Here is a 6,005-nt window from a genome sequence, read left to right as displayed (position 1 = left end):
GTATTTTAAACCGATAGGCGATTTTTAGCAAAATGGAGGATTTTTTTAGGGTTCGAGTAATATTTTGAAAACGTACCAAAACGAAATATTTTATGTGCATGTTATTGGGCCTAATGGGCTTGTGTTAGTAGATTTTCGGGCCAAGCCCACTACACTTCACTATTTTATAAACCTAGGCCAAAATATGCACTCCTATTATTTTTTTAAAAAACACTCAAACCCACACCCTCTGTGATGACCCGATTTAATTATATGTTATTTGGCGATAATTAAGACTAATTATTTTAAATTGAGGAATTTAAAATAATTAAGTCAAATAATTAAATCGTGTGTTGAAATATGTATTAGAAAATATCGGTTTATAGAAGATATTAAAATGCATATTTAAATTTTATAGCATACGAGAGTTGAAATAAATAGATCGGGTCAAATTTCGAACCCCGAAATGTTAAAAGATAAACACACACATATAATATTAATATATAATATATAAATATATATATTATAATATATATTATATAAAATACATATCACCATCATCCGAAATGTTCCATCTCTCTCTCCAGAAACCGTAACTTTTGTCCAAAAAGTTTCAACCCATTTCGCCACCTTTGATCGATTGTATCTCCGTCACCGGTCGCCGAAAAATTCAAGTAAATATATGGTTGGGAAGCTTTTGACGAGAGCTACGTTTTGGTACCCATCTTGAAGTGTTTCTCGACACTTTTCGAAAACCCGTCGGAAACTAGTCGTCCGTTTCTTCGTTGAATCGTCGTCGTACGTCGCCGGAGTTCAGAAATTGATTGAGGGCTTTTGTACTTTGGGTCATAGGCTTCGTTTTGATATATATATTGAGGTATAAATTATGATTCCAGAAATTGTTTAAGGGTGGCTCCATTTTTGGTTAAATTTAAATTTGATATCAATATTGACATTGATTATATTTTGGATGTAGGTACAAACTTTGAGTTAATTCGAGGTGTTGAACAAATTTCAGAATATTTAACAAGAGATTTTTGAATTAGTGAGATGAATAAATCGAGTATCAGCTAGTTCGATGCTTTGCGACGAATTAAAATAGAAATGATTGATTTTACACATTTTCGTCGAATATTGGAATTTTAGGAATTTAAAATGCCTAAATAGTTAAAATTTGGAATTTTAGTTGAATTTAAATGGTTGTGGAAATTTTATATGATAATAGGACCATTTAAATTAATATTTAGGTGAATTGTCTGAGTTGACGTTTCCAAGACTTTCTTGAGGATTTAAGTTACTGGTCCATTAGTTGAGGCACGTAGAGATCAGTTATTTTTCACGATGTCTGACAGAGACATCTGATGATCCTGTGTATGATTTATTTTCTATTTGTTGAATTATGTGATATTATATGCTGACTCGCATATTATCAGTTGGTAATTGATGTGCAAAATAAAATAACATATTTCTTTTGTTCATACACATTTTATTTTAGTTAGACACATCAATACCACTGAACATCTCATATTGAGCCTATCTGTTATTGAGATCCAGTTATATTTCAGTTGAGATCCGTTATATATATGATATGATATGGTTTTCTGGATATGTTTGGCTACCTTGATTCGGTCCGGCTTAGGTAGTTGCTGGCTTCGAGGCTGGGCCATATCCCAGGCACGGTCCGCTGAGTTGTGGACCAGCTCGAGCATATATGTATGATTGTTGATATCGATCGGTTGACTCCTGATATCCTGATATCTTGCACCTATACATGAATTGCATTCATGCATGGCATCATTGCATTTCTATGTCTGGTATCGTGGTTTCTTTATGTCTCGTACTGGGATTTTTGACTCCCGAGAGGGGGCTGTCGTGTCTTTTGTGTGTGGACATGACAGGTGGTACAGGTGGTTTGACCTCAGGCGCTCGAGAGGAAGCCTCAGGAAGTACCAGAGCTCCTTGAGAGTGGGCTCAGTTGTATTTAGGTATTGCGTGGTGTTGCTGTCTCCCATATACTATATGTATATATTTGGAAGATTGTATTATGGTATTATCGAGCCTAGTCGGCTCTATGATATTTTGGGTTTGTATATGCCATGATTGTGTCTGGCTGGCACATGTTTATGATGTTGTGTTTATTGAGGGCATATGTTGTGTATTTTGAGGATTTGATTTTCTGGTATGTCCTATTTATGCGAAGGTCATGCCGAAATTTTTATATGCCCCAACGCAAATTTTTAAATCACTTTTCCGCTGTTTATTGATTAATCATGATTGCATGTTAATAAATCGTTATTAGGATAACGGGCCCTCACAGTTGTTATCAGAGCGTAGACTGGGATACGCTCGTACTAGAGTTAGTACACTCGAGTTTATGCACAAGAAATTTGTGCGCATGTGTTTGATTATTTGAAATTACTTGCTCTTGTCTGGAGTGAATTACATGTTAGTATCTTAGGGATATGACATGTAGACTGTACATTGGAGTTTTATTTCGGTGCTTTGGATTATATTGAGGTTATTGAATATTTTGGGAATTTAACTTTAAATTCTTTAGAATGGCAACTAGAAGAAATAAAGGGAAAGGAAAAGAAGTGGCTCAGGAGTCTGGGGCACAGAATATCGGAGGAAATGACAGAGTTCCGCGAGGTAGGCGTGGTCGTCCTGCTACAGAGGTAGCCAATAAAGCTGATGCAGAGGTAGAACAGTTTGTACACAGAGTTGATGAAATAGAATTGGCTGTAGCTCGATTTCAGAACATGCATCCTGCGAAATTCTTTGGGAATTAAGGAAGTGAGCGAGCAGAAGGATGGTTGAAACACATGGAATTTCTGTTCAACACCGTACATTATGAGTCTGATAGAAGGTTAACTATGGCAGTTCTCCAACTATGGGATCGTGCACAGCGTTGGTGGGAGGCTACTACCAATGTACTGCAACAAACAGGTAGTCAGATCACTTGGGAGGTGTTTCGTGCTAAATTTCTCCAAGAATATGCTCCACCATCCTACTACTTAGCCAGAGAATCAGAATTTCATCGACTAGTGCAAGGCAATATGTCTGTTGAAGAATATGCTCGACAACTTTCTGCTCTTCTCACTTATGTACCACATGTAGCTGTCAGTGAAAAAGGAAAATTTTCTAAATTTTTGGAAGGACTGGACTTTCAAATATATGCTATGGTTATGGCTGGGTCGCCTACAACCTATGCAGAAGCTGTAGACAAAGAGATTGGAATTGAGGCGGGGTTGAGACGAGGAAAACAACCACAGGCTCCACCAATGCCTAGTGGTGGTTCATATTTTTCAGCAGGTACACCATCTTTTCCATCTCAACAGTCATACCAAAAACAAAAACAAAAACAATTCAGACCAAAAGGAAAACAATTTAAAAAGAAATATCAGTCCAGTTCCTCTAGTTTGAGTAGTTCACAAAGTGCGACAAGTGGACAGTACCCCATGATTTTCTGTGATCGATGTGGGGGTAGACAACCTACTGCGCAGTGTAACGGAGTACAGGGATCATGTCATAATTGTGGGCAGCCAGGGCATTATGCCAGAGTTTGTCTGAGCCGTGCACAGGGACAGATGCAGCCACAACAGTTGTTTTTTGCTAGAGGTAGTTTTCCAGGTGGCTCATCTCAGCGACCATTTGCTCCTGCACCGTCCTATCAGCAGTCTAGTTACCCACATGTCAGGGGTAATGTGCCTCAATCTTTTCCGGGTCCCCAACAAGCCCGAGTATATGCTTTGACCGAGGATCAGGCTAGAGAGGCTCCAGGCGGGGTGATCGCATGTACTTGCCTTATTTACGATCATATTGCACGAGTTTTATTTGATACTGGGGCATCTCATTCATTCACTGCATCTGATTATGTTGATGAATATGATCTTTGGACTACACTATTTCATGAAACTGTATCTGTGTCTACGCCAGTTGGTCGATTTATTCCATCTGGGCAAATTGTATTAGACTGTGTGTTGCATTTCGATGATATCATTATGATCACAAACTTGATTGTATTACCGATGCATGATTTTGATTGTATCATTGGTATGGACACACTGTCTAGTTATCGAGCCACTGTAGATTGTTTTCATGGTATAGTACGATTTAAGCCATACTACGGTAGCAAATGGAATTTTTATGGTCGAGGATCACAGGCTAAGATACCGTTAGTCTCAGCGATGGAAATGTTCAGATTATTATCTTTAGGAAATGAGGGATATATGATTTATGATGTGGATGCTACAAAGAAAGAACCGAAATAATCTGATATCCCAGTAGCGAAAGAATTCCCCGATGTCTTTCCTGAAGAAATACCAGGCTTTCCACCGCAGAGAGAAATTGATTTTAGCATTGACTTGATGCCGGGTACTGCGCCGATCTCTAGAGCGCCGTACAGAATGGCTCCTGCAGAACGGAAAGAATTGAAAGAGCAGTTACAGGATTTACTCGAAAAAGGTTATATACGCCCTAGTATGTCACCCTGGGGAGCACCGGTACTATTTGTAAAGAAGAAAGATGGTTCCATGAGAATGTGCATTGATTATAGGCAGCTCAATCGAGTCACTGTTAAAAATAAATACCATCTACCTAGAATTGATGACTTGTTTGATCAGCTTCAAGGAAATTCTGTTTATTCGAAGATTGATCTTCGATCAGGATACCATCAACTTCGGGTTAGAGAAGAAGATGTTCCGAAAACAGCTTTTAGAACTAGATATGGGCATTATGAATTTCTAGTAATGCCGTTTGGTTTAACAAATGCACCAGCAGTGTTTATGGATCTGATGAATATAGTATTCAGAAATTTTCTGGATAAGTTTGTTATTGTCTTTATTGATGATATACTGGTGTATTCAAGATCAAAACGGGAACATAAGAAGCATTTACGATTGGTTCTTCAAACACTTCGAAATTCTCAGTTGTATGCTAAGTTGTCAAAGTGTGAATTTTCGATGGATAGCGTGATATTTTTGGGTCACGTGATATCAGCCCAAGGAATATCTGTAGATCCAAGTAAAGTTGAAGTAGTCTTGAATTGGGCTAGACCAACCAATATACCAGAGATTCGAAGTTTTAGGGGATTGGCCGGCTATTACAGACGATTCATTGAAGGATTTTCTCAGAGTGCTCGACCTATTACCCAACTGACCAAGAAAGATGCCAAGATTTATTTGGTCAGATGAATGTGAAAAGAGTTTTCTTACATTGAAAGAGAAGCTGACAACAACACCAGTGTTGGCATTGCCATCTGGGTCAGGTGGATTTGTGGTTTGTACTGATGCATCATCAAGTGGTTTGGGATGTGTTTTAATGCAAAATGAAAAAGTTATTGTCTATGCCTCAAGGCAATTGAAAACACATGAATCCCGATATCCTGTTCATGATCTTGAACTAGCAGCCATTGTTTTTGCTTTTAAAGTTTGGCGACATTATTGATATGGTGAGCAGTTTATTATCTACTCAGATCATAAGAGTTTGAAATATCTGTTTACTCAATCAGAACTGAATATGAGGCAGAGACGATTGTTAGATTTACTGAAGGATTTTGACTGTGAAATACAGTATCGGCCAGGAAAAATGAATCAGGTTGCAGATGCATTAAGCCGGAAGTATCAGGATGTTATGATAGCATCTATCCATGTCTGGAAGAATTATGATGATTTATATACTTCTGGTTTGACTTTTCAGCCGAAAGACAATCATTTTATTGTTTCTGCTTTGCAATTTGAGCCGAAAATTATTTCAAAGATCAAGAAAGCTCAAAAGAATGATCCACAGGTTCAGAAACCGAAAGACTTGGTTTTGTCTGTTAACCCAGATAAATACAATATCTCATCAGATGGTTGTTTACGAATGAATAACATGTTAGTGGTACCACTTGCCCAGATCGAACAGAGGTTGTGATGCTTTCTGGGTGATAGTCGATAGATTGTCCAAATCAGCACACGTACTTATGCTTATAATAAAATGGCACGATTATATGCGGATAATGTTATTTGATTGCATGGAGTTCCAGT

General features: G+C 38.0%; 1 long non-coding RNA gene across 1 annotated transcript; it reads left to right on the top strand.

The window, feature by feature from the left end:
- Window positions 1–601: 601 nt before the first annotated feature.
- On the top strand, window positions 602–2,137 carry LOC140984289 (uncharacterized). The gene is made up of 3 exons (XR_012176593.1): window positions 602–856; window positions 956–979; window positions 1,878–2,137. It is a non-coding gene; the product is annotated as an uncharacterized lncRNA (long non-coding RNA).
- The last annotated feature ends 3,868 nt before the right edge of the window (window positions 2,138–6,005 follow it).

Source organism: Primulina huaijiensis, chromosome 9 (assembly GCF_012295235.1).
Source record: "Primulina huaijiensis isolate GDHJ02 chromosome 9, ASM1229523v2, whole genome shotgun sequence".
In the NCBI taxonomy this organism is placed as follows: Eukaryota; Viridiplantae; Streptophyta; class Magnoliopsida; order Lamiales; family Gesneriaceae; genus Primulina; species Primulina huaijiensis.
The sequence above is the reverse complement of the archived record's forward strand: the minus strand, read 5'-3'. Positions and strand labels throughout refer to the sequence as shown.